Source organism: Vulpes lagopus, chromosome 21 (assembly GCF_018345385.1).
Source record: "Vulpes lagopus strain Blue_001 chromosome 21, ASM1834538v1, whole genome shotgun sequence".
NCBI classification, from domain to species: domain Eukaryota; kingdom Metazoa; phylum Chordata; class Mammalia; order Carnivora; family Canidae; genus Vulpes; species Vulpes lagopus.
The window spans coordinates 13,315,347-13,328,844 of record NC_054844.1 but is presented as its reverse complement, the minus strand read 5'-3'; the positions used below and the strand labels follow the sequence as shown (position 1 = coordinate 13,328,844).

The window sequence follows — 13,498 nt, the reverse complement described above, 5'->3', positions numbered from 1 at the left end:
CAATTGTTGGACAGGCAGGTCTTCAGGCAAGAGGGGAGGGGACGCAGGTTATTTAACTATATCCCTTTGAAAAAAAAATTTCCTGAATTAAATAATGTCATTATGATCTTAAGAACAAAATAGAGATTCTTTTAAAAGAGTAATGATGGTAGCATCAGCCCTTTGTGAGAGTATTAAAATTGAATGCTGTGTGTCTCTTGTATACTCCAGGAATTGCAAGCAAAAGGGGATGGATCAGATTCAGCAGAAGGCATTAATATGCATGTTGTCAACTGAGCCTTTAACAAATTATTTTTTCAAAGATAAAATTCGAATATTTTCTCTAGAAACCAGGCAGCCTATTTTACATGAGGTAACGAGCAGAGGCAGACTGACTTTGAAGCTAATGCAGCTTCAGATTCCTAGCCCCTCACTTGGGGCCCTTTCTTCTAAGGCTGTAGGAGAGGCCCTAATCATGTGTCCAAATGTTTTAGTAAAATTTGCAAAAGTAGCATATTTTAATTGCAATCATTTAAGATTGCTGTCTCTTTCCACTCCAACTTTCTCTGTCTGATTTCTTCTCACATTGGGTTGTCATTGGAGTGGTGGTGAACATGTCTGAGATGAAGCTAAGTGGAAATTGGGTTGGGAATAATTTAATTTGGGTTTAGTGAGATATATTTATGCAGCTTGCAATCAGTTTCCTATAGGGTTAAACCATTGCCCATCTTTTCAATGAAGGAGAAGCTTCCAGGTAAACCCTATCCGCCCTTTGTGCCTCCTAATCCATCACTGTCACATGGGCATCTCAGAGAACATGTGCTCAGTGGGTCGTCCCCTTATTCTAGTTGGAAAAGAAGCTGCCTCCAGCTTCCCAGAAGTGATAGAATGCTTTTGTATTTTGTAGTACTTTTTTCCCCCTTTCAGATTTGTCTGACAAATAGAATATTGGACAACTTAGAATTTTCTTTAAAGAATCAAAGTGTAATGCTTCCCCTTGGAAAACTGAAGCTTTGTAACGTGGGAAGGGAAATCCAAACATAGGTTTTTAAATAGTTTCTTCGAAGAGTTGATAAAGCTTGAGTATGCCACTTTACCTGCAGTTTGGAAAGACATTTTGGGATATTTTAATAAAACAAGTGAGAAATTACAGACTGCTGTTTGTGTCATACTTTAAGAGTTCTTTCTTTTATTATATACATTTATTTATTGAAGAACAAAGAGAAAATTCACATAATAATTAATGCATATGAAATATAAAAAGACAACGATTAGCATTGACATCAATAGAAATCAACCTGATAGTAAGAAGCAAGTTGCAGGGACACCTGGGTGGCTCAGTGGTTGAGCTTCTGCCTTTGGCTCAGGTCCTAATCCTGGGGTCCTGGGATTGAGTCCTGCATTGGGCTTCACACAGGGAGTTTCTCCCTCTGTCTATGTCTCTGCCTCTCTCTGTATGTCCCTCATGAATAAATAAATATAATCTTAAAAAAAAAGGAAATTGGAACTTTTTTTTTCAAATCAGACCCAAACTGTAATTCTTTAAGAAGAAAAGAGAAATTTTGGATAATGAATAGGTTCCTGTATTGTTTGATAATCCAGTTATATAAGAGGAGTAAACCAAATGAACACACTGGAAAAAGATTTAAATTTCTGGCTGGTGTAAGACAAAATGCCAACATTGATGAGGATAATGCAAAACTCGTAATACACTGCAAACAGGTTAATGAATGTCATCAATTCAAGGGATTTTTAATAATAATCAGTGTACAAGAAAACCTGAAATCTCTGAAACTTTATAACTTATATATAGAAGAATTTTAATAAAGTTTTCCTTAATTTGACAGCAATTCTAAAAAACACAATTGTACTACTGCCAATAAGAATTTTTTGTAAATGATTAATAATGAAAAATAGTTTTTGAGCAACCGTGGTAAAGGTTAGACTCGATTCTTTCTGTTATTTCCATAGAAATGATATTATAGATCATAATGAGTATGAAGTAAAACAATATAGAAAACAAGTGTTACAGAACATTCAGGCAATAACTAAATGAAAATATTATTTAATTACAAATTTTTGTGGCTTTTGGCAATCAAATAATTTTTGTTTTCTCATTTTAGGTAAATATTCACTTTCACATAAAAATTTCTATTCTTGGGACATCTGGGTGGCTCAGCAGTTGAGCCTCTGCCTTTGGCTCAGGGCGTGATCCTGGGGTCCTGGGATGGAGTCCTGCATTGGGCTCCTGCTTCTCCCTCTGCCTATGTCTCTGTGCTTCTCTGTGTGTCTCTCATGAATAAATAAATAAAATCTTTAAAAAATATTCTACTCTTTTCTTTAAAGAGGAACCCCAAATTGCAAACTTCAAGCCCTACCCTGTGGTACAAGTGCTTGATATGAAAGATATTGTGAGATAAATATACTTCCCTCACCTCCTGCTTTTTCTTTCTTTCTTTCTTTCTTTCTTTCTTTCTTTCTTTCTTTCTTTCTTTCTTTCTTTCTTTCTTTCTTTCTTTCTTTCTTTCTCTTTCTTTCTTTCTTTCTTTCTTTCTTTCTTTCTTTCTTTCTTTCTTTCTTTCTTTCTTTCTTTCTTTCTTTCTTTCTTTTTTCCTGGGGGAGGCATGGGCTTTGCATCTGCTGATTGGGCCATGGACAAGAGCAATCCCATCTCTTGGGATCCTCTCTTCTGGTCACGAAAGTTGGCCAAGTACCTCCACCAGTGTGATTAGCAGCCTCAGGCAAGAGCTTTTCCTTCAATAAACGATGCCATGAAATATAATCCGACATCTTGTCTTTTTAGAACACTGCTTTTTGTGCTTCCTAACTAGGAGTTAGGAAATGCATATTTGCAATGTTGAGAAATAGTGTTTCAAATTTAAATGAATCTGGGTGATCCTTGAAAACAGTTTTATTGAAAGGCTTGTATTCCTCGGAGGCAAAGGTCCTTCCTGAGAAGTGCAAGTGAGTGACAGGGACCCTGAGAAAGACGGAGAGAGGTCTTCTCTCATTGAATGGACAATGGACAATGACTACCATGGAGAAAAAAATTCCACCTTCCACTCACAAGCTGCATGGTTCCTAGAATTAGCTCTTCCAGAGTCAGCAAGACTGCTTGGGAATGTGGTTTCTAATAGTCATAAAAAACACCCCAAAACCTTAATATTTATTGAGGCCCCACTGCATGTCTGAAAATGTGCCACAGTTACAGGAGGTCACTGATAGGAGGTGATTGTCAGTTGACCCACAGGCTGGATCTGGGCAATTGGAAGCTTCTTACTCCCTGCCTTGTCCTTGGAATGTACATTCTACCCATTGTTCTCACTCTAGGAGCCACTTCAAGGACACAGCTTTGAGATATGAATGGGTGGAGACCATCTGGACTGTATACATGACTGAACCCCATTAAGGCCTCTATATAAACTCTTAAGATTCTTGTGGGCAGGTATTGAGATCCATTTTCGGCTGCTCGAGGCAAGCCTCGTCGGTTAAGTTGTGTTGCTTATTAAAACTGCCACCTAGGGATCCCTGGGTGGCGCAGCGGCTTAGTGCCTGCCTTTGGCCCAGGGCGTGATCCTGGAGACCCGGGATCGAATCCCACATCGCGCTCCCGGTGCATGGAGCCTGGTTCTCCCTCTGCCTATGTCTCTGCCTCTCTCTCTCTCTCTGTGTGACTATCATAAATAAATAATTAAAAAAAATAAATAAAAAAAAATAAAACTGCCACCTACCAATCTGGAGTGGTCGGTCTCTTTCGTCAGCCATTCCTTGCTCTCTGTGTACAGGGACCAATTTTAGAATTTTGCCAGGGGAACTCCTGAGGTTGCAAACCAACAGTCAAAGTGCTGGGAATATATGGATAATGCAGATGCTGATCTATCTCTTCAAGTAGTTAAGTAATTAGAAAGACAGGAGATATACAGAAGTACACAATTTTAAGTTTAGCCTTATGGAATTGCCTTTTTATTATAGGTCAATCGTGGTTATTTCATGTGATTTGCAGTTTCATCTGATTGAGTACCAGTAGTCTCATATGGTTCAACATAAATAGCTTATGGACATATCATTTTCCTTTGGGGTCAGTTCTTCATAATGCAAGACCAAATGACCAATTTGGTGTGTGTAGTGTCTCTGGTGCCTGCATCACACATGTCAGTAGCATCACCTAGTAATCTGGTAAGTGATCATGCAAATTCCTCTACACATTTCCAAATGCAATGGGAGTCGGGGAGATGGTGGTGAGGTGCCATACCTCATTTAAAACCTCTTGCATAAGTCAATTGGAGAAGGACAAGCAGTGTATGTTCTCATTCATTTGGGGAATATAAATAATAGTGAAAGGGAATATAAAGGAAGGGAGAAGAAAGGTTGGGAAATATCAGGAAGGGAGACAGAACATAAAGACTCCTAACTCGGGGAAACGAACTAGGGGTGGTGGAAGGGGGGAGGAGGGCGGGTGTTGGAGGGGAATGGGTGACGGGCACTGAGGTGGACACTTGACGGGATGAGCACTGGGTGTTTTTCTGTATGTTGGTAAATTGAACACCAATAAAAATTAATTAAAAAAAAATAAAACCTCTTGCAGTTGTTATAGAAATCAAACTCAGGCTTGGTTGACTGAAAATATTCTCAGATGAGGTGGGACTTGAGCTAGAAATTGAAGAGGAGGGTAGACTTTATTAGGGAGAGGCAGTCTGAGAATTCATTCTTCCCTCTATGCTTGCAGAACTGAATAGGCTGGAATGGAATTACTGGGTCCAGAAAGGGAAAGAAAGAAAATAGGGAAGGAATCAATTTCGGTGAAGGGGATTGGGATAGGAAGGGGAAGGTGGGCTCTGAAGGATTTTTTTGTTTTGTTTTGCTTTTTTGTCATTGATGCTTTTTAAAGTAGGTTAAAGGTCAATCCTTGAGTGGGTTTGGGTCTTACTCCCAAGGTAATGGCATTCCTGGGAGAATCAAGGAAGTGTTTCAGGAGAGCCCCATGGGGTCCTGGCTCTGCATCTTACACCGCTCCTGAAATCCATGTTCTAACTGGAAATCTGCACATAGAGGGGTTTGGGTTGGCTGTTGTGTATCAAGGGGGCAAGGCCACTCTGGAGTGGTTCTGCAGTTCTCCAAAGAGGTGGAAGATCAGCCCTATCCTGTCTTAGAAAAACAGCAATACAGGGTATCTGGGTGGCTTGGTGGTTGAGCATCCACCTTGGCTCAGGACGTGATCCCCAGGTCCTGGGATGGAGTCCCACAGGGAGCCTGCCTCTCCCTCTCCCTATGTCTTTACCTCTCTCTCTTTCTGTCTCTCATGAAAACAACAACAACAAAAAAACCACCTTTTTTAAAAAAAAAAAAAAAAAGAAAAACATCAATACCATTACTGAGAAAGAATAATTTCAGCATTTGTGTTTCCATATGATGTTTATGCGTCTGTGTGTGCCTTTAAAAATCTTAGGTGCAATGATTAAGCCTAACGAAAGCTAGGAAACATGAAAGAATTAGTTCAGATATATTATGACTACTGTCTGGTCTATGGGACTGCAATACGCATCTGGTGTCGTCTACATAGATCAAAGCTCCAAATTACGAAATGTAACTTCTTCACACGGGAGTGTCTTATCTGTGTGTTTAGATGGCTGCTTCTCAGGAACATTGGCGAGAAGCTCATGATATAACCCATGTGAAAATGCTCCACCACTGGAATATTCTGGATCTTTGAAGAGACAACGGATCAGAATAAAAATGATGCATACACGATGACATTAATATTAAAAATAATATTACAGGTGGTGATAAGTGCTATTATTTTTTTTTAAGATTGCATTTATTTATTTATGAGAGACACACAGAGAGAGGCGGAGACGCAGGCAGAGGGAGAAGGGAGAAGCAGGCTCCCTGCAGGAGAGCCTGATGCAGGGCTCGATCCCAGGACCCCGGGATCACGCCCTGGGCCAAAGGCAGATGCTCAACCACTGAGCCACCCCGGCCACCCTAAGTGCTGTTAAAACAGAAAACAGTTTAAGAGGGAGAGAAACGACTGGATAAGAGGGTGGGCTTGCGAATGCCATGAAATGTAGGTTCAGATGAGGATTATTGACGTGTCTCATCATCGTCTCTACTCAAGGCCTTTAAGGAACAGGATCTGCTTTAATTAAAACCCGCCGAACACCCACCCCCTGGACCACGCAATTCAGCCTTAGTTACACGTGCCCTTCTCTGCTTCCCACTGTTTCCGCGCCAGCCTCGCGGCTCGGGGAGCTCAAGCTCCCTGAAGGCAGGAAGGCGGCTTGGGGCGGCGCGCAGCGCAGCGGGGGGCGGGGCGGGGCGGGGCGGGGCGGACTCGGGGGGCGGGAGCCCGGCGCTGGCTGGGCCCCGGCAGCGCGGCCGCGGAGGCGCCTTCTGCAGCGGAGCGCGGCCGCCCCGGGCCCGGCCTCGCTCCCCGCACCCCTCCGCCGCCCGCCTCACTGCCGTGCCCCGCTGCGGCCGGCAGGAGGCGCCACGGGCTCGGCTTAAGCCTTCCCCCTGCCTACCCCACTCCCCCGCCACGTGACGTGGGACGCTGCCTCCGCCGGAGTCTCGGCAATAGGAGTGAGGGGGCGACGGGGTTTGGGGGTGGGGTGGGGTGGGGGGTGTGGAGGAAGGACACGCGCGCGCACACACGCGCGCACACACGCGCGCACACACACACCGGGGAGCAGAAGCATCTTCCCCAGCCTCGTGGGCTGCTCCTCCCCCTGAGCCAGTGGTGAGAGGTAGGTGTGTGTGTAGGGGGGCACGCTTTTGGGTGTGGGACCCGAATCCAGACCGGGCGGCCTGCGATGCCCGGCCCCGCCCCCGGGAACTGATGCCCATTTCCCCTACCCCCTCTCCCCCTCCTCCCCCTCCTCCCCTCCTCGTCTCCCTCTCCCGCGGCCGCGCGGTGGACTTGCACGGCGGGTCCCCGCCCGCGTCCCCTCCCCCGGCCCCGATCACCACCAACTGGAATCTGGGATCCTGCCTCTCCACCCCCCACCTTCTTTTTTTTTTTTTTTTTTTTGAGAAAGGAAGGTCCCCCCTCCCCGCCCCCCTCCCCGCGCACCACCACCCCTCTTCAAAAACCACTTCCTCCGGCTTCTCCACCTCTAGGAAATCTCGGGGCTTTTGCTCTTATCGAAAGTGTTCGTTCAGGGTGATCTTTTCTTTTCTTTTCTTTTTTCTTTTTGGATGACCACAACCCAGAAGTGCTGGCGTCCGAATGCATTCTGTCCGGCTCGGCCACGGAGAGTCGTGAACTTCACCAGCCCTGCTCTGCAGGGGGGGAAGCCCCTCACCCGCGGCCCCCGCCGGCCCCTCCCGAGCTTCTGCAACGCCGCGAGGCGCGCGGAGTCGGTGCGTGGATGCTCCTTGGAGGCTCACGTCTCAGGCTGGGGGCTGGGGGGTGGGGGGTGGGGGGTCGGAAGATAAAGGGTCGAAGCCCTGGAGCCGCTAACCAACCTGGTGTGCGGTGAAGCGCTGAGATCCGGCAGAGCCCGGCACTTGCTAATTTGGACGTGGCTCTTTTCTTTCTTTCTTTTTTTTTTTTAAAGATTTTATTTTTAGGGTGAAGGGGCAGGGCTCGCTCTGGTCTTTTTTTGGGGAGGCGGGGGGCGGGCGCTGCGAATCCCCTTACCGAGCGGAGAGGTTGGGCGTCGCGGCCCGGGCCGGAGCCACGCGCCGCGAGCCTCCGTCCGATCGACACGTTGCAGGTGCAGCCCCGAGCGCTGCACATCAGCGCGGCGGCGGCGTGAGTGTGCGCGGGGGTGAGTGTGCGCGGGGGCGCGTGTGCGCGCGTGTCAGTGTGCCCCTTCCGAGAAATGCCCAGGGTGCACCCGGTGCACATGGGAGCCCACTGAGCACCAGCCGGGGTGGGGGGAGGCGCTGCCGCTGGAGGCGATGGGGAGAGCGAGACAGACATGTCCGCGGCAATGCAGATGGGGCTGGGGGCCGCTCTCGCCGGCGAGTTAAGTGGGGACGGTGTGTCCGCGTGTGCGTGTGCGTGCGTGTGGCTCCGTGGTGCCGCGTCCCCTCCCTTCCTCCTGCCTCACCGCTTCCCCCCTTCGCTCCCTCCCTCCCTCTCTCCGCTTCCATTCAGGTTGGCTTCCCCACCTCTCATCCGTGCGCGTCCCAGGAATGGTATAGCCAGACCTTTCCTGAATTATTTATAGCCCGGTGCCAGCTGTTTTCAATTCCTCTCGTGTGCACTCTGTGGGAAATGCGGGGTTTCCTCCCCCCTTTTCCTTAAAACGAATTGATATCTTTTTCGGAATGCATTTTTCTCATCCTCCGGGGACACTCGAATCAAACCCTGACCGCCTCTTTTTCCCCCTTAGGAAGGGGACGCTTTGGGGATGACCATGCTCCACGGAGGGACAGAGCCGGCCCCCAGCTTCTCCACACAGAGCCTCTTCCTCTAAAGCTCCAAAAATCAAAAACCGTAATTGCCAGAAGAATCATTAAAAAAAAAAAAAAATAGCCCAGCCACTAACCTCACATGCAAATGGAATAATTACTCTGGATTCTGCATTGTGAGCCGCTCTCCATATCCTGAATTACCTTTGAATTCAGTCTTTTTTTCTTTGAATTTGCATCTCTTCAAGACACAAGATTAGAACAAAATTCACGCTAAATTGGATTTTAAATTATCTTCCTTTCATTTATCCTTCGTCTTTCTTATGTGGATATGCCAGCGAGAAGAGGAGACTGGACATTCCCAACATGCTCACTCCCTTAATCTGTCCGTCTAGAGGTTTGGCTTCTACAAACCAAGGTAGGGCAAATTCTGTTTTATTTTCATCTCACCTGGGGGTAGGGATTCCTTGTTTATCTCTCTCTTCAGATCCCTCAAGTGGAATTTTTGGAAGAAAAGGTGACAAGATAATAAAATAATGCTGTTTTGGGGAAAAAGGCTTATTACAAAGGGGGAGATCTCCCATGTTATTTCTTTCCCTTCCTCATCAAACAGGTTTTGGGTTTTTGGGAAGCAGTGGGGGTGGATGTATGTAGGGATGGGAGATGTTGGATGACATAAGGGTATCTGGATATAGACATGCATGGGAGACCTGTGTGATTTTTGAGTTAGATAGCATTTTATTTCTGTTTATTCTAAAGCTCTATTTTTTTATGGGAATCTAGAATTTTTTTTTCAGGCTAGCTTTCTCCCCTTGCCACTTCCATGCCTCTCTGTCTTCTGGCTCTACCTTCCTAGGCTTTTTTTTTTTTTTTTGATGCCCTTTAAAAAATGAATATAGTGATTACTGTGGTTGTTGCCCTGAAGTCCACTTGCTGTCTAAAGCATTGACACGGGGCCCAGAGATCCCGGGAGGCCTACTGCAGAGGGACAGGTCTAGGTAGGGAATCTGGCTATCTGGGCTAGTCCAGGAACACCTGGAATTGAAGGATGCTGCAGGTTAAAGGGACGTAAATCTTAAGCTTGGAAAGAAGGAATTCTGTCAATTTTCTCCTTTTAATTGATATTTTTTTTCCTGTGCTATTATTTTTGAGCTGTAAATTTCTCCTTCTGTCTACACATCTATTTATACCCACACATCCTCCAAGCAAACTGTTACTTCCACACTCTTGCAAAATGGCTATCTTGCAGAGTTCTAAAATGCTGTGCATGTGGAAGGGGTGCAGAATTCGACACGTGAGTCTTTGTGTTAAACAAAGAGATGTGCCGTTTGCATGTGGTAGTCTTGTACCTTCAAAAGAGAATTAATACTCTCTTTTCCCCCCCTCTCATCAGTTTTTACAGTATGTGAAATGTGGCTAGGCAGTATTTTTATGTACTTGAAGAGAGAAATAGCAGGAGAAACGGAAAAGACTTAGCTAATGACTCTTCAGCTAGTCACTCATGCAATCCAAGACAACTCCTGAGGAAATCAGATCATCCACAGGCTGGAGGGCCATGATGGTGAGCTGGTGCTCTTCTCCTTGATCCACTGACTGTATACCCCCAAACTCAGAAGGTGCCCAAATGCAGAAATCAGGTTGAGATAAAGATCTCCAAAATCATGTAGCAGAATCATGGGCATCAGTAGTCTTTCTGAAAGCATTCTCTCCCCAAATCCTTTTTTTCTGGCATTTTTAATAACTATACTTTGAAACAATCCAGAATACTGAAAGGTTGTGGGAGAAGTAGCAGAAGACCCCTGTCACTCAACATCACAGTAGAAGACAGTTTTTCATTGTCCAGAAAGGATGGATATAATCCGCATTCACTGCTCCCCTCCCTCTGGTTTCATTCTTTTGAGTGTTTAAATGGTAATCTGCACCCATGGTATCATCAGAATGAGAGAGTGGGATCCCACTTTGAACCATGTTCTCACCATGTCTGCAAATAGCTGAGGTTATCTGGTGTGTGCTCACCTTACAGACACCTGAGCTGGTTCTCCATCTGCTTCTACTCCTTCAAGTGGGAGGATGTATTCTTAATTTTACTTCAAAATAGAACAGAGGTATGGGTGAGAAAAGCAACTCCATGTGCAGTGATTTCCTACGTACAGATGAGCAAGGTGAGGTGGGTGTCCTTAGGGCATATGCCCCTTTTTTCATTCTTGGTGCCTGCCACTGTGCTCTACAGTGACTAGCTCCTTCGTCATGTTGGTTGGTTGACTAGGTTGACAGCAGGCCTTTTGACAGAGTCTCAGCCACATTCTCCTAGAATTCTCATGGGATTAATCCAGGTTCTAGGCCATCATTAGTTGGCCCTAAAACTAGACAAAGGAAAAGAGGTTGAAAGGGGAGGGTGCTGAGGAAGAGGAGGACCGGGTGGTGGGAAAGCTACAAAAAGAAGGGGAGGCATTCCAACTGGTGGTGGCTTATTAGGATCAAGGTGGCATCACCACAGGTGGTCTGTACCTTTACCACATCCAGAGCTCTTTTGGAGACTTGATGAAGCAGGTGTGTTCCATCCTCCCAAGCAGTCTCAGCGAGACCGTGACTCAGTGGTGTTCTGGGCTGTCTCTGGGCCGCTGTTATCTCTCGCTCTCTTTTTTTTCCCCCTCATGGCACAGAGAGCTGACTGGGTTCTATTTTGTCTTCTCTCCTTCTGCCACCCCCTTGCAGTGTGGGTTACCTGAGGAAGAAATGTGGCTGCTGGTGGGAGGAAGAGCAAATTTAATTTCAGTCAAGGAGTCTTTGTGATGTACAATTAAGAAAAAAAAAAAAAAACTAACGGGAAATAAAGACTTCTCAGGCAAGCAGGGTTAAAGAGTTTAGATTGGTGATTTGAATGGAAGCAGAATAACATGGTTGCCTCCTATGTCTGGGTGTTTCAGGTGTAGCAAAGCATGACGGATCTGGGAACCCAGAGCTATGTGGCCACCCAGGGATACCTGTTAACATGCAAAGAGAGGAGCAGGGTGTGCCTCTCGATTGTCTCATTTCTTCTCCCATTGGTTCCATACCTAGGAAGCCTGTCTGTCTGAAGGGCCTTGCTTTGCCAGTGCGTGTGTGTAGTTTCTGGCAGGAATAGATGCAGAGAAAGAAAAGAAGTAACAAAATTAAGGGAAAGGAGAAGGGCCAACACATCTGTCTGGTCACTACTTTGCACTTCAAGGGTTTTTTTTTTTAGGCTGAGTGCGAAGAGCGACTCCCTCTGGTGAAGGTGTGAATGGCAGGTGGCTTGATTTTGTCTTCCTCTTCACTTCCACAAGGATGGCCTCAGAACCTTGACCATCTTCTTTGACCTTCATGTACATGCTTCAGGCTTGTGTGAAGAGGGGCAGTGGGCACCTGTGAGGCGGACACATGGACTGACATTGGTTGGGGGGATGAGTGAACACGGGACTGAGCTGAATCAGCCCTTGACCACATCATCATCGCTTTGTAAAACACCTCCCATCTCTTCCATAAACATGATGAACCTGGGATGCAGGGGGATGCAGGGATTTCTCCCCCTATTTTCTTGTTCAACAATACGAAGATGAAGGTGACATGTCCACCCACTGCTAATAGGTTAAAGCAAAAATGTCATAAATATTTATGAAATAGGAATGAAATATAGCAGAGAAAGGACAGGTTGTATGTGAGGAAACCATAGCAAAAAATCAGCCTATAAAAGGGGCAGGAAAGAAGCCAGAGCGGAACTCCCCATTCTGAAGGTTGGCAAACTGTTGTTCTGAGCGATAGCCTCTTTTCCTTAATAAGGAAGACTAGGGCTAACAAAACCACTCATCTTGTGTCACCCGTTGGGGTCAGGAGTGGATACGCTGGAAAATTAGGTCCCTTTTCCCCACTGCCATTCTCCAGCCTCCTTAGAAATTCTAGAAATTTCTTCTTTTCATTAAATTACATTTTCAGTTTCTGCTACCGTGCATGCAATCGGTTACTAGTGACGTCCCTATAAATAAATATAGATCAAAAAGAGTTACTGGCCTAATGAATTGTTCACATTTATTAAAGTGCATCCCCTCTTTGAAACCACAGAAGAAGCCTCTAGGGAGAGTAGATTAGTGGTTGAATTGATATTATCTTTCAGAGGGATGCCAAAGCTAGAAGAACCGAATGTAGTCAGGATGAAGGACTAGGCGCAACTCAGAGTGGGTCGGTTTCTGGGGTGCACCTGCGGCTGTTAATGGCATATCTGTGGCCGTGTCACAAAATCCATTGTGTGGATGCACTCTTGGAGTTTTGTGAATCCAGAGAGGTGTGTTCAGGAACCTGTGGTTGGTTGGTGGATGTTCTCTGACTACCTTATTTTTGTCTTTTTACTTTTAGTGCTCACAGCTGAGGTTGGCAGAGAAGGGACCTGGTGCATATGTTGGCCCTTAGTTGAAATCCTCCGTGACTGCCCCAAGCAGAATGGCTGCTCTCTGCCTTCTGTGCATCACGAGTGCTTGTTCATGATTATTACCATACTTTCTCCTAATTTTCTTTATATTCTGTTTTCCTTAGAAGTTTGTGAGCTCCTTGAGGACAGGGAAGGATATTTATTTATTTTGGAATCGTTTGTCCTTAACATAGTGCCCAGCACATAACAGATACTTGAAAAAAATATTAGGTAAGTAGAGAGAGGAAATGAAATAGTAACTAGCAAGTAATGCTATTTGCTCTTTGTTCTGGTGGGTATAGGAACCATTTGAAGCTTTGATATTAGATGAGATCAAGAAGATCGGAGCCTGTGACAGTTTAGAATGAATTTACTCTGACCTTCCTATTAAATAGGTGAAGAAACAGAAATCCAGGGACATTAGGTGATTGGCTTAGGTTATGCAGCGGCTTGGTGGCAATGCTTTGTGCGCCACACCACTGAATCAGATGTGGAGCTGATCTGTGGACGTCAACTGTCTATAGCAGAGTTTTCTCAAACTTTTTTCTTTATAGGAATCACCTGGGGATCTTATTAAAAATGTACATTCTGATTCACTAGGTCTGGGGTGGGATCCATGATTGTGCCCTCCTGACAGTCTCTGGTGATGCCAAGGTTTCTGGACCATGCATCATGTGTCTACATCATTCCTGAACCACATTCTATATCATGGTTAATGTTGGCAGCTCCGCGTATGTATTT

At 45.6% G+C, this 13,498-nt stretch overlaps 1 protein-coding gene across 1 annotated transcript in view; it reads left to right on the top strand.

Moving 5' to 3' along the window:
• The first annotated feature begins 6,636 nt into the window (after positions 1–6,636).
• The window catches only part of GRIN2B (glutamate ionotropic receptor NMDA type subunit 2B), a 420,281-nt gene continuing 413,419 nt past the window's right edge, over positions 6,637–13,498 (top strand). Inside the window, exons 1-3 of the mRNA XM_041735346.1 lie at positions 6,637–6,722; positions 7,189–7,338; positions 8,319–8,755. The gene's annotated coding sequence lies outside the window, so the exon portion shown is untranslated. The remainder of the gene's footprint in view (positions 6,723–7,188; positions 7,339–8,318; positions 8,756–13,498) is intronic.